This window comes from Microcaecilia unicolor, chromosome 1 (assembly GCF_901765095.1).
Source record: "Microcaecilia unicolor chromosome 1, aMicUni1.1, whole genome shotgun sequence".
NCBI lineage: Eukaryota > Metazoa > Chordata > Amphibia > Gymnophiona > Siphonopidae > Microcaecilia > Microcaecilia unicolor.
In genome coordinates this window covers 146529423-146555522 of record NC_044031.1, presented here as the reverse complement: position 1 = coordinate 146555522, position 26100 = coordinate 146529423, and the positions used below count along the sequence as shown (strand labels likewise).

The window sequence follows — 26100 nt, the reverse complement described above, 5'->3', positions numbered from 1 at the left end:
TAATTTAAAAAGTGCAACTCATCAAAATGTGGTTGAACCTGATCCTTCTGTTACAATGAAATAGATTAATTTATACTGTGCAATATATTGTATTCTAGCTCTGTCCTGTTGGTACACCTAACTGGACAGGTTTTCAGGATATTCATAAAAATATATACATATGATAGAGCTGCATACTCTGGAGATCTGGTATATGCAAATCCATCTCATGCACATTCACAGTGGTAATCTTGAAAATATAGCTGCATCAGTATGCCTCCAGGAGAGGGTTAGACAACATTTGTCTAATCTCATCTCTGCTTTTTTCAGCATATTTTAAATTATTTGCTGTCAGAACAATTTCTTGAAAGAGATCAAACTGAAGATCACAGTTATAATTGTGGTAACAATAAGTTGCTCTGTAATACTGAATCTCTTTTCTACTTAGGAAAAGGTGTGCAGTAAAGTGCCGAAATGGGTCATTTGAATTTAGCTCCTAGGTGTGTACATTTGATAATAGGGTTGTACATGGAAAAAATGTTTAGTTCAGTTTATTTTCAGATAAATCACCCATTAGGTTAATTTACATATACTCAATAATTCATTCCATTCATTTCCTTTGCAACAATGGTGTAGGCAGTGAGTTTTCACATCCATGTTCAATTAAACTTGCTAGAAATTGGAGTGGAGGACTAGCCTAGTGATAGGCACAATCTGTTGAGAACAAGGGAAAGCATGGATAAAGTCTCACAAATGTTCTAGTCCTACAGGTAGGTACATATATTTGAAAACATTTTCTCCTGCCAATTAATGATAGCTCTAAGCAGTATTGCATAAAACACTGAAGGGAGAAGTTATATGAAAAGATGACCATAGTGGTAGAATTGCAAGACTACCACTAAGGCTTGGTGGTGTCATTTTGGATTCTGGCATTGGCAGGGCAGAAGCAACTGGGGATCACTCCTGCCTGCCTCTTCAATCTCCTCTGATTTGTTAAAGTATGGGTGAGGTGGGTCATGAAGGGGTGTGTGGGTCTTTATGGACCTGGGGGAGCATCCTTCAGAGTGGGAGGGAACACCTTGGGGTTATTGGTGGCACTATTGAGAGGGACCTTGATGGGAGGGAGACTTGTACAAATAGGTGATGCCCCTTTAAGAGATGACCCAAATCCATTGAGGCATGACTTGACAGCTCAATACTCCAAGGCTGACTGACTAACACTGCTTGTGAGTTGGCTGATGAGACAAAGTCAGCACGGATTTAGTGAAGGGAAGTCTTGCCTCACCAATCTAATGCATTTTTTTGAGGGGGTAAGCAAACATGTGGACAATGGGGAGCCGGTTGATATTGTATATCTGGATTTTCAGAAGGCGTTTGACAAAGTGCCGCACGAAAGACTCCTGAAGAAATTGCAGAGTCATGGAATCGGAGGTAGGGTATTATTATGGATTAAGAACTGGTTGAAAGATAGGAAGCAGAGAGTAGGATTGCGTGGCCAGTATTCTCAGTGGAGGAGGGTAGTTAGTGGGGTCCCGCAGGGGTCTGTGCTGGGTCCGTTGCTTTTTAATGTATTTATAAATGACCTAGAGATGGGAGTAACTAGCGAGGTAATTAAATTCGCCGATGACACAAAATTATTCAGGGTCGTCAAGTCGCAGGAGGAATGTGAACAATTACAGGAGGACCTTGCGAGACTGGGAGAATGGGCGTGCAAGTGGCAGATGAAGTTCAATGTTGACAAGTGCAAAGTGATGCATGTGGGTAAGAGGAACCCGAATTATAGCTACGTCTTGCAAGGTTCCACGTTAGGAGTTACGGATCAAGAAAGGGATCTGGGTGTCGTCGTCGATGATACGCTGAAACCTTCTGCTCAGTGTGCTGCTGCGGCTAGGAAAGCGAATAGAATGTTGGGTGTTATTAGGAAGGGTATGGAGTCCAGGTGTGCGGATGTTATAATGCCGTTGTATCGCTCCATGGTGCGACCGCACCTGGAGTATTGTGTTCAGTACTGGTCTCCGTATCTCAAAAAAGATATAGTAGAATTGGAAAAGGTACAGCGAAGGGCGACGAAAATGATAGTGGGGATGGGACGACTTTCCTATGAAGAGAGGCTGAGAAGGCTAGGGCTTTTCAGCTTGGAGAAGAGACGGCTGAGGGGAGATATGATAGAAGTGTATAAAATAATGAGTGGAATGGATCGGGTGGATGTGAAGCGACTGTTCACGCTATCCAAAAATACTAGGACTAGAGGTCATGAGTTGAAGCTACAGTGTGGTAAATTTAAAACGAATCGGAGAAAATTTTTCTTCACCCAACGTGTAATTAGACTCTGGAATTCGTTGCCGGAGAACGTGGTACGGGCGGTTAGCTTGACGGAGTTTAAAAAGGGGTTAGATAGATTCCTAAAGGACAAGTCCATAGACCGCTATTAAATGGACTTGGAAAAATTCCGCATTTTTAGGTATAACTTGTCTGGAATGTTTTTACGTTTGGGGAGCGTGCCAGGTGCCCTTGACCTGGATTGGCCACTGTCGGTGACAGGATGCTGGGCTAGATGGACCTTTGGTCTTTCCCAGTATGGCACTACTTATGTACTTATGTACTTAAGTAGCATAAGTCCATTACTATGGAAGCCAGCACATTAGTTTAAGTTATCATGGGTTACATAGTAATAAGAGACAAAGTATGCAGATGCTTGTATAATCCTGGTCTCATCAGTCCGGGCACCATAGACGTTTTAAGGTGGGATTTTATTTCTCTTACTCTGTTCTCTTTCCTTTACCAGTATGGGAGTAAATAAGTTTCACTTCAGCTCAAAGAAAAGACTGCAGCCAAGAGAGTTATGCAAAATAACCAAACCTGTAGTGAATAGTCTCCAACAGACAATTCAAATGTTTTTTTGTTTTTTTTTTGGAGGGGGGGTTAATAGTCAATTCATAATCCAACTTGATATCAGATGCAAGCAACAAAATCCAGAGCCAAACTTAGGGATATGATGTATCTTCTTAAAAGCAATTTATAATCCTACAGTATGTACATATTTATTGCTCTTCCTGTCCATTCCTTTTCCTTTTTGGTGTAACAACCTAAGGCTCTGCCTGCAGCACTTCTGCAATAAGCAGATCTTCCTTTGGATCAGAACCCTCTCCCCTGTCTGTCCACGTCCTCCTCTTCCAAAGGAGTACCTCTCCGGGCTACCATCTTTGATTGAACAGCTGTTCCTCCTCCCAGGCTGGGATTTCCTATTTCCCACCTGGAGCACTCTTCCACTTCACAGTTAATGCTGGAATTTGCAGAATCCAACTCTTTGGTCAGCCTTAGTTTCTTGAACTCATCCAGGACTCCCCCTCTCCACCGAGGGTCCTGGTGGGAGTACAAGCAACCAAGGGCCTTGTGCACACCTCATCAACATTATTTATTAACTCTAACTCCTCCCACACTGTCACTCAACAACCAGATTGTAAGCTCTTTGAGCAGGGACTGTCTTTCTTCTATGTTTGTACAGCGCTGTGTATGCCTTGTAGCGCTATAGAAATGCTAAATAGTAGTAGTAGTAGTAGGAACCAACAAAAAGTGGAGAAACTAGATCCACTACGTGGATAAAAATAGAGGAACAGCAAAAGAGTAGCGAGATCAACATGACATTCCCAAGGCACCGTAGGGGCTAGTAATCAAAATGTTTTATTGAATAAAAGTTAAAAAAGACTCAACGCGGAGCCGTGTTTCGGCGAATAAATGCCTATTTCAGGAGTTTGTTTGTTTTGTAAACCGATGAATGGAGCACCATAAGTGAGGCAGCCAAATCTAGATTTAGAGTCAGACTTAAATAGTTTTGAAGTTTAGCATTGAGCACATAAAAAAACAAAAAATAAGGAGAGTATATAAATTCCCATGATAGAAACTCATCAACGGTTCTTATTTTTTCCGTTGTAAACCTAGGACTGAACGTCTGATAGGTTTCAGAAGGATTTTCTCCTTCTAAAATGCATTAGTTTGATTAGCTATATTTTCTAGTGTCAATTATTGGTTTTGTATAGTTCTCTCATGATTTCTAGTAATCCACATTATAATGGGGGATTACACATGCAAAACATCTCATTACTATGTAAATACAGTGATGTGGTATGCAATGAAACCCATAATCCAGAGTATTCCTGTAAAAATACTGCCAACAAAAAGCTGGTGGTATTTCTCCTTCATTGGAGCATTGGGTCACAAAGCTGAGACTTGATGCTCTGAGGCTGTCCCTTAAAGGGACAGGTGCACACAATATGGAGCTGCCCTCCTACATTCCCCCAAATGACATTTCCCACCCCAAAACCCCCCAAGTACTTCTCCACATCCTGAAAACCACCCAATAGCATCCTCCCCATTCTGAAGACACCTCCTCCCCTGTGAGTATGGCAGCTTGACATTAGGTTGTGGTACCATGAGACTACTGGTATAGATTTCCAGGGCCATTTTAGTTCCAGTGCTAGAAAAGGCAGAAACAAATGGGAATTGCTGCTGCCCTGAATGCACTAGACACCAAGGATTAAGAAGGTAAGCCCAGGAGCCATAAGGGAGAGTGGGACTGCTCTGGCTGTAGTTGTGGGAGGGAACTTCAGAGTGGATAGGATGTCATTGTGGGAGGGGGGGTCTTTGGGGTGAAAGGGAACTTCAGGGTGGAGAGGATGTCATTTGGGGGGTCTTTGGGGTTGGAGGGAAGTACTTAGGGGGTCAGCTTCAGAGTGAAAAAGAAATACTTGAATCTTTGAAATGGGGATGTCCTTTGGGGGAAAGGGGGGAGGGGCAGCTCCTCAGTGCAAGCACTGGTTCCTTTAAGAAGTAGCCTGGGAGTATTGTGCTACAGCTTTGTGGCCCAATGTACCTGGGACAGTAAAATTAACATTGGTTGGAAGGTTGATTGACAGCAGCATTATTTTTGTACTGAGGGAGTCTGGACACAGCAGTACCGAGTTACCACTGGTTAGCGACTCCCACAATGAATTAAAAGGCCATGAAAGTCCAAGTTTTACTGCACCTTAATAACTACCACCTCAGTGGTTTCCTAGATCTATAAGGTTGTTCAGTTGAGTATGTAATGTTTGATAGTGCAATATAAACAAGGAGAAAAAAAACACTCCCACTAAACAAGGCCAGCCCCCCCCACCCCCCCAAAAAAGGGGAAGACAAGCAGAGGCAATAGCGTATCTGGGTTTAAAAAATGTTTGGACAAATTCCTGGAGGAAAAGTCCATAGTCTGCTATTGAGACAGACATGGGAAGCAACTGCTTGCCCTGGGATTTGTAGTATGGACTGTTGCCACGAATTGGGTTTCTGCCAGATACTTGTGACCTGACTTGGTCATTGTTTGGAAAACAGAATGCTGGGCTAGATGGACCATTGGTCTGACCAGTATGGCTACTCTTATGTTCCTATATAAAAATTAGAACAATGAACAGAAAAGGTGCAGTCATCAAACAGTAGCAAGTAGTTGAATATGGATCAATTATAAAGCTATCAAAACAGCTGTTTACTATCTAAATAATACCCAGGGAGTTCATGACATATATCTGCTCACAGGTTATCAAATATAACTGTTCACAGGGCCTCATCAAAGAGATCTTTCTCTCTCTTCTCCCTGGTTAAGACTGGGGCAAAAGCAAGTATCCTAGATGAATTTGAGCTTCTGGCCAATCAGAGCCCAGAACAATACGTTTTAAAAGTAGCTGGTCACATCACTGCAGGTTACCTCTTATCTGTGTTAACTAAAGAGGGAACAGTCATTTCTCTAAAATAGCTTTAAACATAAATATGCACCACCTGCTGGCCAAACTACAGAAATACACTTCAAGAAATAATACAGTTTTACAAGCTTAAAATACCACTTACGTCACACTATCAAAAAACTATATTCCCAATTTTACTATCTTTACAGAAGTAGTTTCTCACGCAGGTTCTGCTTAATACCTCTGTTATTTAAACCTTCATAATTTAGAAATTGTTTTCAAGTAATTTTGTTTCTGCAAGGATTAATTCTAAATGTCAAGAATAAAAATATACTGCAAATTCCAGAGCATCAGGTTTTAACTATTTTAATAAACTGTGTATGAAAAAACCCTATTTTAGAAAGGATGTGGAGAGGGGAACTCAAGGCCATGATGCAGAGAATTCTCACAGTATTTTGCAGGAGGCTCAGCCAAATGTAGAGCCTCACATAGGTGCAGAACTACACATTGATGGCTCCCCAGGCTCCCAGGTCCACTGAGAATGGCAACTGCAAAAAGCTCATGGAAAAACAAATATGTAGATACAATCCCCCCCCTCCCCCACACACACTCATAAACACACAAAGTACATAGAAGCAACTTTTTGAAATTGCTGATTCTGCTCTTCAGTGCAGTACTACTACTACTACTACTACTATTTATCATTTCTATAGCGCTACAAGGCATACGCAGCGTTGCACAAACATAGAAGAAAGACAGTCCCTGCTCAAAGAGCTTACAATCTAATAGACAAAAAATAAAGTAATCAAATCAATTATTGTGTACAGAAAGGAGGATGGTAGGTGGAGGCAGGTTGTTACAAGTGGTTACGAGTCAAAAGCAATGTTAAAGAGGTGGGCTTTCAGTCTAGATTTAAAGGTGGCCAAGGATGGGGCAAGACGTAGGGGCTCAGGAAGTTTATTCCAGGCGTAGGGTGCAGCGAGACAGAAGGCGCGAAGTCTGAAGTTGGCAGTAGTGGAGAAGGGAACAGATAAGAAGGATTTATCCATGGAGCGGAGTGCACGGGAAGGGGTGTAGGGAAGGACGAGTGTGGAGAGATACTGGGGAGCAGCAGAGTGAGTACATTTATAGGTTATTAGAAGAAGTTTGAACAGGATGCGAAAATGGATAGGGAGCCAGTGAAGCGACTTGAGGAGAGGGGTAGTATGAGTAAAGCGACCCTGGCGGAAGACGAGAAGGGCAGCAGAGTTTTGAACCGATTGGAGAGGGGAGAGGTGACTAAGTGGGAGGCCAGCAAGAAGCAGATTGCAGTAGTCTAAACGAGAGGTGACAAGGGTGTGGATGAGCAGTACCCATTCTCCCTGATCATCAAAGGCATATAATCCTCCTCCCCATCCCTGGCCACACCAGAGTCCCTGGTATCTACTAGGAGCAGGAGGAATGCCTACTCACTCCAGCTTGTACCATACCAAGTTCCAAAATAGCTGCCTTGACCCCTAGTAGTAATCTTGCAGTATTATTTATAGGGGTCAGACAGCCAAATAAAGGGAAAATTCCCTTATATGACTTGCGTGCACATTTTAGTTAATGAGTCAATCAGTGCTGATAATTGGCAAATAACCAATTGACACTAATTGGTATTAGAATGTATGCGCACTGCTGTTTAAGTGTATTATGTAACATGATACATGTAAATTCTAAGTTGCATAGTTGAAAAGATGGCGTGGGCATGGGCAGGTCTTTTTGGCTTTCTTAAAATCTATGTGTGTTGTTATAGAATACACCCTAATTTAGGCATCAGCATTTATACCAACTTTTACTTGACGTAACTGCCCACGACTAAATTTAGTCACGTAGATGACGCTTGGCGTATTCTATAAACAGTGAAGAAATTTAGGTATATTCTATATAGTATGCCTAAATGTGCTGATTTTTTAGGTGTGGTATATCTAGCCCATAAGGAGCACTTCTATAACTTGGCACCTCAATTTATATAGTAATTGAAAAAATGATTAAGGGCTTCTATTGGCAACCAACGAATATGCCGCAATGTGGTGGTGTAGGTACCAATTTTATAATTGCACTTGGGCATTATAGAATACTAAAACAAAGCAAAATTTAGGCACATCCACTTATTAAAGGTCAGTGGCTGGTGCAAGTTGGTGTCCCTAATTGTGCCATGCAGTGCGTCCTACTGATAGCATTCTGTAAGTTTCACATGTCACTTGCAGGCTTATTTTCGAAAGAGAAGGGCACCCATCTTCCGACACAAATCGGGAGATGGGCGTCCTTCTCTCAGGGTCGCCCAAATCGGCATAATCGAAAGCCGATTTTGGGCGTCCTCAACTGCTTTCCATTACGGGGATGACCAAAGTTACCGGGGGCGTGTTGGCAGCATAGCAAAGGCAGGACTGGGGCGTGCTTAAGAGATGGGCATCCTCGGCCAATAATGGAAAAAAGTAGGGCGTCCCTGACAAGCATTTGGCCAACTTTATTTGGTCCATTTTTTCTTGCGACCAAGCCTCAAAAAGGAGCCTGAACTGACCAGATGACCACCAGAGGGAACACCATTTTTTCACATTTAATTCTTTTAGAGATTACATGACTGTTATTTTAATATTACGTTTAATATTACTTCTATGGATTTGAAATTGGTTATTTTTTTGCTCTGTTGTTTACATCTATATATGTTCATTTGGCTTTAACTCATATATATGTTTTGAGATGTTCATTTAGTTTATACGTACACTGATATATTTATTTTGTATGCAGTATTTATGTATTATTTCTGACATTATATTTGTTTTTATAGACTCCTGAGGAAGGCGCTATGGCGCCGAAACACGGCTGTGTTGAGTCACCTATTCACAATAAAAATCATTGTTTTAATTAATTTATATGTCTGCCCCATTGTTTGAATAGAGCCTATTTTCCCCACCCCTTTTTTTGTCTCCCCTTACTCCCCCAGTGGTCACCAACCCCCTCCTACCCTAAAAAGAAAACTTAAAAAAAATTTGCCAGCCTCTATGCCAGCCTCAAATGTCATGCCCAGCTCCATCACAGCAGTATGCAGGTCCCTGAAGAAGTTTTAGTGGGTGCAGTGCACTTCATACAGGCAGACCCAGGCCCATCCCCCCCCCACCTGTTACACTTGTGGTGGTAAATGTGAGCCCTTCAAAATCCACCAGAAACCCACTGTACCCACATGTAGGTGCCCCTTCACCCCTTAGGGCTATGGTAGTGGTGTACAGTTGTGTGGAGTGTTTTTTTTTTTGGGGGGGGGGGGGGTAGGGGGCTCAGCACACAAGGTAGAGGAGCTATGCACCTAGGTTGGTGCCCGGTTGGTGTCTTGGCATGTCAGGGGGACCAGTGCACTATGAATGCTGGCTCCTCCCATGACCAAATGGCTTGGTCTGCAATCTTACACTCTGAAATGAACATGCTGCACTCCTGATGGATTGGTATAGATGCCTGGCACAGTGTTCTGTGGAGTGGAGGTGGAGTGGAGGTGGTAGCCTAGTATAGACCAGAGGATGTGACATTCAGGATACAGGCAGTTCCAATCCTATTACTCTCTACATGTCTTCTTAAACTATTCACTTCACCACTCATTGTCCTAGGTACAAAATTAGCATGCAAATAGTGCTTTCTTGTACTGGGGTCATAGCTGGTGCATGGAATCAGGACCCATACATTACCTGTACTTACCTCCCTAGGGAAAGATGCCTTCATGTTACTGAAGGTTGACAGTCTCTGCCAGGCCTTCCTGTTTTGTACATAGGACCTCCTCCTGTGGCCAGGGATGAAGAAGAGCCTTTTTGGCTTCTCTAGGATCAATCTGGCCAACAGAAGGGTGTCAGCTTCTGAAATTTTGGCTGCCTTCACGTGAATGCTATTTTTTCTACTGCCCCTGCTCAGATTACATCATACATTACTTGCTGACATTGGCAGTGACGTTGGTGCTGATCTTGATGTGGAAATATTGGCATGAAAAAATTGTTGTGGAAAATTGGCACTGAAAAATCTGCGCTGATCAATCAAAGTACATTTTTTTGGCACAGAAATGCATGCTAAGTGCTAACTTGGAGCACTGTCTATAGAATAAAGCTTAGTCCACATTTTTTTCGATGCTGATTATTTTGGTGCCATATATAGGATTTGGGCCTAAGTGGCATTAGTGCATACATTATAGAATAGCACCTGCTATTGGCACCACAATTTGACTACTGCAATTCTCTTTACTCAGGTACTTCACTTAAACTAACAAAAAAAATCAACTAATACAAAATACAGCTGCATGATTAATGTGTAAAAAGACAAAATATGATCATGAGTTCCCTCTATTGATGCAACTTTATTGGTTACCAATTATAGTCCGTATCTTATTTAAGATATGTTACCTGATTTATAAATCCTTGGAAAGTTTTTCTTATGAGAGCTTGTCCTCTTTTCTACAATTAACACGTTTAGATCACGCCCATTGCAGTGGAAACCATTATCTTCTATGCTTTCCTTCAATGAAAGGTTTAAAACTTAAACAATTTCAATCAGTAAAGATTTGGAATTGTTTATCACAAGAAATACATTTCAAACCCTTTTATTATAAGTTGTGTAAGCAATTAGACATACTTGTTCTGTAAGTATCTCTTATAGCAATATTGAACTGTTATGGATTGTTCTATTGTATGATCTTTATTTGGTTATATTAATTGGTCTCTTAATTATTGGTATCCTGCTCTGGATTTAATTAGGGACACAACAGGTTATATAAGTCAAACTTAAGGCATGTAAGTGCTAGCATAAAATAAACTGCGTGTACTTGGTACATAATAGTAGTTGTCAAGTTATAAAGTGAAGGGATATAGATTTTGTAACAAAATTTGATTTCAGAATGCACTGTCACAGACACAGTTATGAAGTTAAAAGAAAAATATGCAACATAAAACCTTGACTGGTCATCCTGTAGCAATGCTCCATGTTTACTGTCAACCAGTATATTTAAAGAAGACAGATATCAGTTCTCTCATTTTGAATAACTTAGAAGTCCTTTTACTAATCTGCGGTAAAAGACCCCTGCAGTGGCATCAGCACACAGGTTTTCTGTGTGCTGAGGCCCCCTTTTACCGCAGAGGGTAAAAGGATGTTTGTTTTGAAAAACAGAAATGGTCATGCAGTAAGTTAAGCACTTGCTATGTGGCCATGTCCTATTTAGGAAGCGGTAAGAGCTCCTGCTGTAACTCTTCAGCAACCAAGCAGCGATTACCACTGGGTAAGCCCCCCAATGCTCTAAAAATTAAACAAAAAATTTGAGGGCCAGAGATGGCATGTGGCACACACAGGCACTACTGCCGGGCTCCTAGGGTAGCCTGGTGGTACAGCCAATTTGTCACATGCTGTTGCCACGGTAGCCATACTGCAGCTTAGTAAAAGGACCCCTTAATGTAAAAGCAACATTAATAACAGAAAAAAAATTTATTCTGCTGCAAGGCATGTGTTGAGACTTGGTTATCTATTTTTGATGCTCGTCACTATAACTGTAACATTTGTAATCTCTCACATTATTCTAACAGTGCTTAGCTGAAATGCTAATTAAGTGACAATCTAATGCATTTTTGAATGTGTTTTTCTATCCTTTGCTTTGATGGTTGCCAATTATGGTAGAATTAAGTTCAGTTTATTAATTTGAAAGAATGGTTTTCAGTGTTGTTTCTACCCTGTGTTAAATGGAAAATACAATACAAATTTAATTAAAATCCTAAGCAACTTAAATTGTTGTTCTCATTCATAAACCCAGGGAGGGGGCGATGAAAGGTTTTCACTGCATACATCTTAATTTTTAATAAGATTAACTCCAGGGCTATTGCGTATGTGTGTGTTTTTTGTTTTTGTTTATGTTAATCTCTGATCTGATTCTGTTTGGGATACAAGTAGATCAGAGTTCGTTGATTTACACAGGAATGGAAACAAATGATCATAAACATATAAAGAAAAAAATACAATCATCATTTTAGAAGCAAATGACACAGGGTGCCTATGTAAGCACTAGTTATAATGCTTATTTTAAGCCTATTTGATAAAGAAAATTAGCCATGTACTTTTCTTTTCAGAATACTAGATTAGACAAGAGAGAACATGAACAATCAAGGACTGGCAATGAAGGTTTATTGTGCCTTAGCCTAGGTAGAGGTTGATTCCAATTAGACTGAATGCCCAAACCAACAAGAAGATACTCCCACGTCAAAAAACTGTCAAAAAAGAAAATATACTTTCTACCAAGTCTCACAGTATTTCTTTTAGTTACCTTTTTTTTATAGCTCACTGGGCAAACTACTGCTTTACAGCTATGCATTATGTTTGGATTTCCGATCCTGTAAATTACTCCCTACATTACTTATTGACTGAATGTAATGGTAAAGAAATGGATCAATATATCTTGAAGCAGAAAGAGAGGGTGGATTCTGAGGAGAGCCTCCAGTACTGTTTTGCCTTTTCTTTTTCCTTCTCTTAGTGTACTCAGCCAAAGGGTTCACCAGAATTCTCCTCACTATCCTAATAGCTGCCTCTCCGGAATAAGGTTGAGGCACATTAGCAGTCTGGAAAATTGTGTGTCCATAATTTTGCTTATACTGTTTCCCTGATATCTAGTTCTAGATATCTAGTTTCTGAAAACACTATCTTAGAAAGAGTTGTACATGTATGGACCAGTCTTCCAGTGCATATGCCAGAGTTTTACAAATTTGTCCTGGGGATCCAACAGCCAGTCAGGTGTTCAGGATATCCATACTCACTATGCATAAAATGCATTTACAAATGTTGGAGATCCAGTATATGCAGATTTATCTTATGCACATTTATGTGAATAGCCTTAAAATCTGTCTGGTTATGGGGTCCACAGAACAGATTTGGGAAGCCCCAGAATAAGCATGAGGATAGGGGGAGGAAATATAATACTGAGAGAAAGCTGGGAAGGGAAAAAAACAAAACAAAAGGAAGGGGAATTGTCCTCAAAAGAAAAGAAAAATAAATCTATCTAAGGACCAGAGGGGTTTTATGCAAATGAGCTTTTCTCTTGCAGGTCCTATTACTACTTGGCAAACAATTGTCCTTCTTTTGTTTAAGCTTAATGCCTCTTCCTTCTGCTTAAGCAAAGTTTTATCCTGGCAACAGACTATGGTTCAGCCTTTAGGCATGAGGGAGAATTTCCTCAAAATTCCCTGTTCCTCAAACAGTCTTATTTCAACAAAACTACCTAGCACACAAAAATTATGTTACAACTTGCACATTCGGGGCCTAGCAGAAGGCTTGGAGAGTAAAAACGTGATGGCATTTTTAGAACACCTTCCGCAATGGCTGAAACTATCCTTCACTCATGCTGGCTACCAAAAACCTTGCACAGGCAAGGCCTCGCCCTATTCTGGTTAAACTGCTACATTATACGCAAGTTCAGGCAATTTTGAAAGCAGCATGCAAGCAACCTTCTTTGCAAGTAAGTGGACATAAAATAATCATTACACCAGATTTTTCCAGTGTCAGTGCACAGAAACAAAAAGCTCTTCTGGCTTTGTGTCCTCAGCTAAAAGATATGGAAGTGTGATATGCATAGCTCTATGCAGCACGAATGACTGTAACAATTAATAATCACACACTTACCTTTAGCTCTGTGCAAGGTCTGCGCAGTTTTCACGAAATTGAAAATGGTGCTACTGATATGGATACTTGATCTGTTGCTCATATTCTTAATAATTTGATATTTCCACATTTTGATAGTGATATTAGTGTTTTGTATCTGTACTTAGGGGGTGTTTTACTAAGGTGTGCTAGCGTTTTTAACTTGTGCTAAAAATCAGCTGGTGCTAAATGTTGAGATGCCCTTTCCTATCTGAGCACACCACCCAAACTCTCATCCACTCTCTCATTACCTCTCGCCTTGACTACTGCAACCTACTTCTCACTGGCCTCCCACTTAGCCATCTATCCTCCCTTCAATCCGTTCAGAACTCTGCTGCATGTGAAGAAGTAAAGGAAAATTCAGAAAACCGGGATCTAGGATCTATGGTATTATAACATTGTTTCCTTAGCGTCCCTCCGGATCCTCCCAGAAAATAACTGTTGGGTTGTTCATGCCTACCAGCAGGTGGAGATTGAGAATTTTGATTCTTGTGACAGCCAATAAGAGCCCTGCCTAGCTAGAGGTAGAACCAGTATTCTCAGTCTCCAGCAGGTGGTAGGTGGTGAGTCCTTCAGGCTCAGTTTTTTCTTTCTCTACAATTTTCTCTTTTTATTGTACATATAAAAAGAAAGTTTTGGTGTTCTGTTAATAGTATAGGTTTCTTAAGTTATCAGTATGCCGGCATCCTTATTTTACTGACAGAGATTGAGACCCAAGTCCAACCCCCCCCCCCCCCCCCCCCATCCTCTCCCATTGCCTGTTGTTGCTGGCATGTCCCTCTCGACCTTCTGTGTACTTGGAACTGGTGCAGCCTTGACCACTTTTGGGAAGGGTGTCTGGGGTGCAGTCTCCAACTGCTGGTAGATGTGCACAACCCATCAGTCATTTTCCGGGACAGTCTGCAGGGACTTCAGCAAAGATCTAATATCTCCTTATAGGAAAGATCAGGTAGACTTTAAGGTCTTTATCTACTACCATATGTTTTTATATTTCTGCACCGAGTCCTCTGCCAGATTTTCAAGCTGTTCAAGTCTCCAAATGTTTGCAAATATTCAGCTGCTGCAATTATTCTCATGCTGCAAAAGCCATAAAACAGTCATGCTTACCCAGGCATATTAATCTCTGTCCCTCTGACATTTACCCCTACACATAATTTTTCATTCTCTTCTACACATAGTAGAATAGACACCTAGATAAATTTAAAATAAATTCAAAATATTTAACCATCTCTCTGACCTCATGTGCAACTTTCTTTAAACCAGTCACCTTATTTTCTAACTCTTCTTATTCTCTTACCTTTCTATCAGCGGCATAATCAAAAGAGGACGCCCATCTTCCGACACAAATCGGGAGATGGGCGTCCTTCTCTCAGGGTCGCCTAAATTGGCATAATCGAAAGCCGAGTTGGGGCATCCTCAACTGTTTTCCATTGCAGGGACGACCAAAGTTCATGGGGGCGTGTCGGCAGTGTACTGAAGGCGGGACAGGGGCGTGGTTAAGAGATGGGCCTCTTTGGACGATAATGGAAAAAAAGAAGGGAGTCCCTGATGAGCATTTGGCTGACTTTACTTGGTCCATTTTTTTCCCGACCAAGCTTCGAAAAGGTGCTCGAACTGACCAGATGGCCACCGGAGGGAATCGGGGATGACCTCCCCTTACTCCTCCAGTGGTCATCAACCCCCTCCCACCCTAAAAAAAATTAAAAAACATTTTTTCCAGCCTCTATGCCAGCCTCAAATGTCATACCCAGCTCCATCACAGCAGTATGCAGGTCCCTGGAGCAGTTTTTAGTGGGTACTGCAGTGTACTTCAGGCAGGCGGACCCAGGCCCATCCCCCCCTACCTGTTACAGTTGTGGTGGTAAATGTGAGCCCTCCAAAACCCACCACAAACCCACTGTACCCACATCTAGGTGCCCCCACTTCACTCCTTAGGGCTATGGTAGTGGTGTACAGTTTGGGGAGCGGGTTTTGGGGGGGTTGGGGGGCTCAGCACCAAAGGAAAGGGAGCTATGCACCTGGGAGCAATTTGTGAAGTCCACTGCAGTGCACCCTAAGGTGTCTTGGCATGTGAGGAGGACCAGTGCATTACGAATGCTGGCTCCTCCCACGACCAAAGGGCTTGCATTTGGTTGTTTTTGAGATGGGCGTCCTTGGTTTCCATTATCGGCGAAAACCGAGGTCATCCATCTGTAAGGTCGACCATCCCAGCATTTAGGTTGACCATCTCTTAGGTCAACCTAAATGTTGAGATTTGGGCGTCCCCAACCATAATATCGAAACGAAAGATGGACACCCATCTTGTTTCGATAATATGGGATGCCCCGCCCCTTCGTCCTCAGAGATGGGTGCCTTAGAGATGGGCGTCCCCATTCGAAAATGCCCTGTCACATGTTCCATTTTGCTTATACCCTTCACTATCAATTAAAATGTTCTATTATGTATTGCGTTGACATTGTAAGTAGTATACCACGCCAAACTTTGTATTGTTATTTGAATATTTTTACTGATGTAATTGCCAATTCCTTCAAAAAGGTGGTAAATAAATCCTAATAATAAATAATGGATAAATAAATAAAATCCATGCTCACTTCTACCAATCAAACTTGTACGGCCTATTCCTGAACTTAGACCACAGACATAAGTAAAATATTGTTCATTGTAACATCCACCAAAACGCCATATGCTTTCTTCATTTTTAGATTGTCTCTTAAAAAAAAAACTATAAGCAATGCTATGGTTTTTGTCCTTTCCAAACATACCTGCACATGCGTGTAGGGCAATACGAAGCTGTAAAATGGCAATTGATTCTTTAATTTCTGGGTAAAAGTAAGCCTGATTTGGTCTCAGCCAAAACAATCATTTTAATTGTATTATATTAACTCAGGAGTTCTCAACCTAGTCCTTGGGACACACCTAGAGGGGCATAATCGAACGCAAACGCCTATCTCCATGGGCGTATATCTCCGAGAACAGGTTAGTGAAGGTGCGGGCCGAACCGTATTTTTGAAAAAATGGACGTTTTTGAGCTGGGCATTTGGGTTTTTTTTAGCGATAATGGAAACTAAAAACGCCCAGCTCAAAAACGTCCTAATCCGAGCCATTTGGTCGTGAGAGGGGCCAGGACTCTTAGTACACTGGCCCCCCTGATATGCCAGGACACCAACTGGGCACCCTAGGTCAGTGCGGTGGACTTCAGACAACACTCCCACATGCATACCTCCCTTACCATCGTTGCTGAGCTCCCAACCTCCCTCCCCCAAAACCCACAACCCATAAATGTACAACACTACCATAGCTCTTAGGGGTGAAGGGGGCACCTACATGTGGGTACAGTGGGTTTTGGAGGCCTCCCATTTACCAGCACAAGTGTTACAGGTGGGGGGGGGATGGGCCTGGGGCCACCTGGCTGAAGTGCACGCCGGTACTCACTAAAAGTGTTCCAGGGACCTGCATACACGCAGGCCTCTAGGACTTGTTGCTGCTGTATAACATTGGCACACCAGTTGACACCTGAAGACTAATCTCTCCGAAAACGTCCTTTATTGGAATAACCGAATTTACTCACAGTTAACTGCAGATCAGAGGTTGTGCCCCACTGGCAACAAGTCTCCCTGGTACTGAGATTAGAAGTAGGTCCGAGCTGGCAGAATGCTGTACAATGCCCTCTTTCAGCCACATTCAAGGTAAGAACTAAGTATTCTAACGTGGCTAACACAGGAAAGGAAACTAAATCTGGCTTACAAAAATGGCCACTACCGCATGGACTATAACAGGAAACACAACAGGGCACACTCTGACCCAGTAGGCAGGGGGAAAAGCACCATGGGAGAAGAACCTACCAACTACCAACATCGTGAGACTGTAACACAAGCTAATGAAATCACGGAGCCCAATACCCTACACCCACCACAATGCAATGCTGATGTGACCCTGTAGTGCACCCGAGAGCCACATCTGACCCAGGGAAAGGCTGGGAGAGGGTCAAACACATTCTGCTGTCATGGAGGTGGGTACGGCATTTGAGGCTGGCCTACAGGCTGGGAAAAAAGTTTTTAAAGTGGGTTTTTTTTTGGTGGGAGGGGGTTAGTGACCACTGGAGGAGTCCGGGGACGTCATCCCCGATTCCCTCCAGTGGTCATCTGGGCAGTTGGTGCACTTTTTTGGGACTTGTTCGTGAAAAAAAAAGGGTCCAAAAAAAGTGACCGAAAATCGCGCTAAAAACGCCTTTTTTTCGATTATCAGCTAAAGACGCCCATCTCTCCTCCGCTGATAACCACGCCCCAGTCCCGCCTCCAACACGCCCCCATCAACTTTATTCATTTCCGCGACGGAGTGCAGTTGGAAACGCCCAAAATCGGCTTTCGATTATACCGATTTGGGCGCCTTTGCGAGAAAAACGCCCATCTCCCGATTTGGGGCAAAATATAGGCGTTTTTCTTTTTCGATTATAAGCTGGCTAGTCAGTCAGGTTTTGAGGATACCCAAAATAAATATGCATGAGATAGATTTGCATGTAATGCCTCCACTTTATACACACCTATCTCGACATTCCATGCTACCAATCCTAGGACAAGCAGTGGCTTTCTCATTTCTATCTCAATAGCAGACTATGGACTTTTGTTCCATAAATTTGTCCAAACCTTTTTTAAACCCAGATATGCTAACCACTGTTACTACATCCTCTGGCTAACAGTTCCAGAACTTAACTATTCTTTGAGTGAAAAATATTTCCTCCTACATGTTTTAAAACAGTTTCCATGTAACTTTGTTGAGTGTCCCCTAGTCTTTGTACTTTCTGAAAGAGTAAAAAATGGATTCACTTCTACTCATTCTACATCACTCAGGATTTTGTAGACCTTAATCATATCTCCCCTCATCCATCTCTTTTCCAAGCTGAAGAGCCCTAAAAGTTTTAGCCTTTCCTCATATGAAATGAGTTCCGTCCCCTTTATCATTTTGGTCATTTGTTTTTTAATCTTTTCTAATTTCGCTATATACAGTGACCAGAACTGAATGCAATACTCAACGAGAGATCACACCGTGGAGTGATACAGAGGCATTATAGTATTCTCAGTCTTATTTACCATTCATTTCCTAATGATTCCTAGCATCCTGTTTGCTTATTTTGGCTTCCACCACACACTGAGCAGAAGATGTCAGCATATTGCCTACATCAACACCTAGATCTTATTTTGGTTGCTGACCTCCAAGGTGGACCCTAACATCAGGTAACTATGATCTGGATTATTCTTCTCAATATGCATCACTTTACATTTGTCCATATTAAATTTCTTCTGCCATTTGGATGTCCAGTCTTCAATTTCCTAAGGTTTTCTTACAATTTTTTACAGTCTGCATGTGTTTTAACACCTTGAATAGTTTTGTGTCATCTGCAAATTTATTCACCTCACTCGTTCCGATTTCCAGATCATTTATAAACATGTTAAATAGCACCAGTCCCAGTACAGGATTACAGAAGACATAATTCTTCCCTTGCCATCCATTCAAAACTTGCATGGGAACAGTAAAATGAAGGTGGCTCCCAAATCAAGTGTATGAGCTTTTAATCCAATAAATTATTTCCTTCTCAATTGAGTGGACCTAGCCACATCAGGAAAGATCTGAATTCTTTGCCCACAAAATGAAGAATCTTTACTTTAAAAGCAACATTGTTTGCACTGTTTTTAAAAATTGTGAAAATATAAAATAACATGAAAGGATAGTAAAGATAAACAGAAGAACAATTTGGATCAACATCAAGCTAAGTGCTCTCTCTTCTTGGGAGAAGATAGTTTTGTGATGATAATTTTTTGGAACTGTTGTTACAATTTCAGTGGATTTTTTTTGTATAAGACTTTAGAAGTGATTGCAAGTGTTTTGGATATATATCAGGTTTTTTTGTGACAGTCTGTTTTTCTCCACATTAGGTGAAAATTTTTCACACTGTTCTCTTTTCCAGTATAGTGATAAGCCTATGATGAGAGTGACACTCTATTCTTCAGCAGGGCTTATGTCTAGCTATGGGGCCACAGTAGCCTATTCGAGCTATGAGGCTTATGTTACATAATTATAAAAAAAAGTGATGCCTCTGGCAAACTAATTCTTTTTTTTTTTTTTTTGCAATAAAGTGAAAATAGTCATGTGGTCAAGAGAAAAGACAAAGTGAACATAAACTGGCCACAGGACTGAAAGAGAAATAAAAGATAAACAAGCCATATTGGAGGGAGGGAGGAAGAAACACAGGGTAAAATTTAAAAAATGTACCACTGAGGGAGACAAATTCTTCAGAGAAGATAGCCTTGTTTTCTTACTCTGATGGTGCAGTGGCATGATTTTCATTCTGGTGCTAGCTCACATATCTTCAAATGGGTATGTTTCTCCAGTATACTGCATTCTCTCTCATGCTGCAGTGAGGTTTCAAGCCAAGCCTTAGAGAAAATACAGGGTGAAGTTATTAAAGCGGGCTCCCATTAAGACAGGTTGTTTTACCACAATGCTTGTAGATACTGTCTGCTGCACAGGTAGAGGTAACGTTATTGTTTCTCTGGTCTGGAAAGAAGGAAAGACAATTTATGATCTGAGACCAATGTTTATTCTAAACTGCCTGGAAATCATTTTCAAACCACAGGAGAGCTACAGCTAACTTATGGTTTCAGCTATACTGGGAAGATCATATGGGAGTCCCATGGGAACTGCCTCCTTTAAGGGTTAAACTTTGACAAATCTTCAGCGGGTCCCATAATTAGAATGCAGACAGCAGACTCCCATACAGCCTAGATGAGATATTCAGTGAGACAGTCCTAGCGGATAAGGCAATACCAGCATTAACATTATATTGCTCAGATATCTCACTTGTCCTCATGAACCAGAGCTTCTAGATATCATAAGAGAAGGGACTGAAAGGTAGTACAGACTCTGGATCGATTCCTACTTTACTATGTGCTTGAACAAGCCACTTCTCAGACAGATTTATGCACTGAAATTACCAAATCTTGGTTTTCTAAAGTAACACTTTATGTCAAAATTAAACTATATTTCAGGACATTCAGTCACTGACATTTGAAATCTTCCTTTGGTGTGCTAGGATTCATTCTAGAAGCATTTCCATACATAGAGGCCCTTACATGTTAGATTGCATGCATGTTTAAATGACGACTTCGGAAAGTCTCTATTTATAGATGGAGATAATCAAGATGTAGAGGTATCAAGGGGGCATGGTTTGGGAGTATTTAGTGTGAGTCAAATATTTATACATGTATTTCCCAATGAAGTAATGGGAATACATATATATTTAAACAACTTTCCTCATCAAGTTCCGTGCCAGCTCAGAGGTCTACGAGATTTTATAAGGGAACTCATTTTGGCCTGTGAATGGAGATACAAAATAATGAGAAGTAAAACACATTATTATTTTGCAGATCAAATAACAAAGCTTGCATTTAACTAAGTCTGATGCTCCCGAAGAACATCTTAAGGATGCTGTTGAGATTAAATTCAATGAAACCACACCCAAGCTCCCAATCGACAGTCCATATGTACATTGTTACACCCTTCAAACCCTCAAAATGGCTCATCCATATATTGTCACACCTCCGATCCTACAGCACAAACACACCATGTAACCCCCTACCCCCTCTGAGTCTTTCAGGTCTCGTGGGGGGGGGGGGGGGCAGGAGCAATCCTTGAATGTCCTTGCTCCACCACTGCCTGGATTCAAAATGTATCCATCGACCCTTAACAGTATTCATTTGGTTTTACTGCTAGGGGTAAAGCTGATGAGGGTATGCACCCCTTATTTGGAAACTTGATCCTTAGTGGTAGTACTGTAAGATCCTTTCTAGGGTTCAACAATCACCATTTTGAACCCAGGCACCAAACAAGCAAGAAGATCAGTGAATCAGTCACTGCAGATGAAGTTAAGAGGAAATAGGCTTAGGAGGAATCTAAGAAAGTAATCATTCTCAGAGAGGGTGGTGGAAGCATGGAATGGCCTCCCAGTAGAGGTTGTGGAGACGAGGACTGTGGAATTTAAGAAAACATGGGATAAGCCCATGGGATCCCTTAGGAAAAGGAAGAGTTAATGGTTACGAAGGATGGGCAGACTTGATGGACCATTTGGTCTTTATCTGCTGTGATGTTTCTATGTTTCTATATAGGTATATGCAAACTGATAAATGTAGCTTCGAAGATCTAATGTCATTAATAAAAAGCAAGTGTGCAATCATTTCATGAACCATAGAATTTATTGAACATATTAATCAAGATTGGTAACTTGAGAAATTGTCAAAAATATGGTACAGATGTAGTAGACCCCCTACTGTGTCCCATTTTTAATACATTAAGCATTACTGAAAGCCTTTCTTATTAAATGTTTTCCTTAGGCTTCATAATGATTGGTGGTAAAGACAATGATGATGAGTAATAAATGAACAGAGGATGTGCTTGAGTGAGTGTTTCTCAGCAAGAAATTAATTCTGATTTCAGTTCAAAAATTGATGGTTAGAAAAGGTTACATGTAATGACAACATGCTTTACATAATTAAAGAATAAAAAAAGACAATTGTATAGAGGCAGAAAGAAGAAAATGCATACATACATTTATACATAGATATGTATGTATGTATTTTCTGCTTTCTGCCTCTGTGTAGTGGTCTTATAAAAAAAAGCAAATGAAAAAACATTTAAAAAACTGATCAGATACAAAACTTTTATATAAAATCACAAAATAAAAAAAATACTTACAATTAAAACTTGTATATTCATTGAAAAGCATCAGACAAATAGTCAACACTGTATATAACAAGTCCATAACTAGAGGTGTGGCATGAGCTGGAGTCCAAGATGACCTGCTTAGCCTCTGAGCTCTGCAGCTGGCTGCCTTTTTGATATTTTCTCTCTGTCACGGCAGTTTATTTTTGAGCTTCATTGGTTAGTTTGATGCCATGGCAACTGCACTTTCTAACAGAGATACGAAGTTGGACCAAAAGTATGTTGTAACCTTGAACTTGAAGTGGCATAAAACTGACCCTTTGACGCCAGAGAAAATTGGACTGCAGAGGGAACAGAGTGCCTCCACAACGCGATTATGGATGAGCTGCGTGTGATTAGGGTATTAAGACCTCAAACCACTTACTATGCAGGTTCAAACATCGCAGTCATGGAATGAAAAACTTAAATCTTTTTGTTTTGAAGGTAAGGATCCACTGCTCCCTCTAAGTTAAACAGGAGTCCTACAACTCAATTGCTACCAGTGGGGGGGGGGGGGGGGGGGGGGGGGAACGCTTCAATATTGTGTTTTCAATCAGAAGGAACAGGCAGGTTTTCTACAGTCCTGCAGAGCTTCCCTGTACCTCACTATTGAAAATGTGATAGAGAAATAGTACCCCCCCCCCCCCCCCCATGCTGGCAGTACTGTAGGTGGAGGACTCCTGCTCAGCTTAGAGGGAACAGTGTAAGAATCATCTAACACAATCTCCTTACTAGAATGTGATTTGGATGATTTAGAGAACCTCAATGATGATTATTATTAGGGGGTTTATACCCCCACCCATCAAATAATATCTGAGTGGCTTACAATAAAATACTAGAAAAGGAAGGAAGTGTAATTGACAACAAAACCATGAGGATAGGGGGAGGAAATATAATACTGAGAGAAAAGCTGGGAAGGGAAAAAAAAAAACAAAAGGAAGGGGAATTGTCCTCAAAAGAAAAGAAAAATAAATCTATCTAAGGACCAGAGGGGTTTTATGCAAATGAGCTTTTCTCTTGCAGTTCCTATTACTACTTGGCAAACAATTGTCCTTCTTTTGTTTAAGCTTAATGCCTCTTCCTTCTGCTTAAGCAAAGTTTTATCCTGGCAACAGACTATGGTTCAGCCTTTAGGCATGAGGGAGAATTTCCTCAAAATTCCCTGTTCCTCAAACAGTCTTATTTCAACAAAACTACCTAGCACACAAAAATTATGTTACAACTTGCACATTCGGGGCCTAGCAGAAGGCTTGGAGAGTAAAAACGTGATGGCATTTTTAGAACACCTTCCGCAATGGCTGAAACTATCCTTTACTCGTGCTGGCTACCAAAAACCTTGCACAGGCAAGGCCTCGCTCTATTCTGGTTAAACTGCTACATTATACGCAAGTTCAGGCAATTTTGAAAGCAGCATGCAAGCAACCTTCTTTGCAAGTAAGTGGACATAAAATAATCATTACACCAGATTTTTCCAGTTTCAGTGCACAGAAACAAAAAGCTCTTCTGGCTTTGTGTCCTCAGCTAAAAGATATGGAAGTGTGATATGCATAGCTCTATGCAGCACGAATGACTGTAACAATTAATAATCACACACTTACCTTTAGCTCTGTGCAAGGTCTGCGCAGTTTTCACGAAATTGAAAATGGTGCTACTGATATGGATACTTGATCTGTTGCTCATATTCTTAATAATTTGATATTTCTACATTTTGATAGTGATATTAGTGTTTTGTATCTGTACTTAGGGGGTGTTTTACTAAGGTGTGCTAGCGTTTTTAACTTGTGCTAAAAATCAGCTGGTGCTAAATGTTGAGATGCCCTTTCCTATCTGAGCACACCACCCGAACTCTCATCAACTCTCTCATTACCTCTCGCCTTGACTACTGCAACCTACTCCTCACTGGCCTCCCACTTAGCCATCTATCCTCCCTTCAATCCGTTCAGAACTCTGCTGCATGTCTTATCTTCCGTCTGGACCGATATGCTCATATCACCCCTCTCCTCAAGTCACTTCACTGGCTCCCGATCAGGTACCGCATACAGTTCAAGCTTCTCCTACTAACCTACAAAATGCACTCGATCTGCAGCCCCCTCGTTACCTGTCTACCCTCATCTCCCCTTACGTTCCTACCCGTAACCTCCGCTCACAGGACAAATCCCTCCTCTCAGTACCCTTCTCCACCACCGCCAACTCCAGGCTCTGCCCTTTCTGCCTCGCCTCACCCTATGCTTGGAATAAACTCCCCGAGCCCATACGCTAAGCCCCCTCCCTGCCCATCTTCAAATCCTTGCTCAAAGCCCACCTCTTCAATGTCGCATTCGGCACCTATCCATCATACCTCTATTCAGGAAATCTAGACTGCCCCAACTTGACATTTCGTCCTTTAGATTGTAAGCTCCTTTGAGCAGGGACTGTCCTTCTTTGTTAACCTGTACAGTGCTGCATAATCCTAGTAGCACTTTAGAAATGTTAAATAGTAGTAGTAGTACTATGGCGTGTCAGCATTTAATGCTAACAGATTTTTAGTGGAAGCTAAAAACACTAGTGCACCTTAGTTAAAAAAACACAACAAAACCCTTACTGCAGCCACCTGTGGAGCACCTTGGACCTTCCAACTGAAACTGTGCATTTTGCAGATGCAATTATTACTATACTGGAAAATCTTGGATGTGATTCCAGATTGGTTTGTAACTACAGACCCATTTTCTTGCTTAATGCAGATTATAAAATCTATGCTAAGATCTTGGCTGATTGTTTGACCAGGGTGATGGATTTGCTTATATATATCCTGGGTAAGTAGGTTTTGTTCAAAGATGATTCATTACTGACAACCCTCGAGTCTTTCATAACCTACTTCTTTTGGTGCATAAGCAGTCTGTATTAGCGGTAGCCTTATCTATTGATGTAGAAAAAGCCTTTGATAGAATCAAATGGCCATACCTCTTTACTGTGCTTCACTGATGTGATCTAGGACCTACCTTCATGTAGCATATGTCAATTCCTGCATACCTGCATCAAGATTAACTCCATCCTCTCAGACCCCTTTCCACTTACATGAGGAACCAGGCAAGGATGGCGCTGGCCACATTTTAATGCAGTTTAGTAAAGGGGCCCTTTTATTTTGTTAGATTTTAGCTATTTATTTTAGCAGACATTTGGGGGGCTTTTACTTACCTTTATATCATGTAAAATAATGAAAAGTTGTGTTTTAATGTAATGATCTTCTCACTGTAGTAGCCACAAATGGTTCTGTTTTTCTTACTTCCTTGTGCCTAGCCTAAGTAATTTTCAGGCAGGAGGAGCTCTTAGTGATCAGATCTTTTTGACTGTAGAAGTTTTAGTTGAGCAATAAAATGGACCAACTTTAGGGGGAAAGTTATCAATGTGAGCTACTGTTAAGTCAGGGTATTTTACCACAAGTTGGATTATTTTAGCACATGACCTATTTTATGCAATGAGATCCTGTACTAAAACAACCCGACTTGTAATACAATAACCTGACTTAAAAGTAGTTCACATTGATAACTTTCCCCCTTAATGTTATTAATATATGCTTGTAATCAGTAAGTATATCTCCCTTTTGTATCTTAATTCAAAAGCCCATTTCTTCATGTTCTTCAGTCTTTTGATAATTTGGAAATTGACACTGCAGTTCTTTGCAAAGGCAGAAATGCTGGATCTATTTTTCTTGGTATAGCTTTTGCCTTTTATAACTATGGACCTTTTAAAATTAGTTTCTACCTTTTTTATATATATTTTAGGTGGTACCCCATGCAACCCTTGTGCAACTCTTTACAGAGTAAGATTTTCTTGGTTATGGTTCTTTTTTTCTTTTGGTTGATTAATTGAAGACATGTTAATAATCCCATTTGATGCCCTTTGTCTCTTTCTTTTCCCTTCCTAGGCTTTCATGAACAGTTCTTCACTGCTTTCATCAGCTGTCCTTTGTTGAGCATCAGTTGTAGTATAATTAAGTCCCCTGATGCGGGTT

At 41.1% G+C, this 26100-nt stretch overlaps 1 protein-coding gene across 1 annotated transcript in view; it reads left to right on the top strand.

Annotated features, from left to right (window-relative positions):
* Positions 1-26100, top strand: part of THSD7A (thrombospondin type 1 domain containing 7A) — a 510747-nt gene that overhangs the window by 164045 nt on the left and 320602 nt on the right.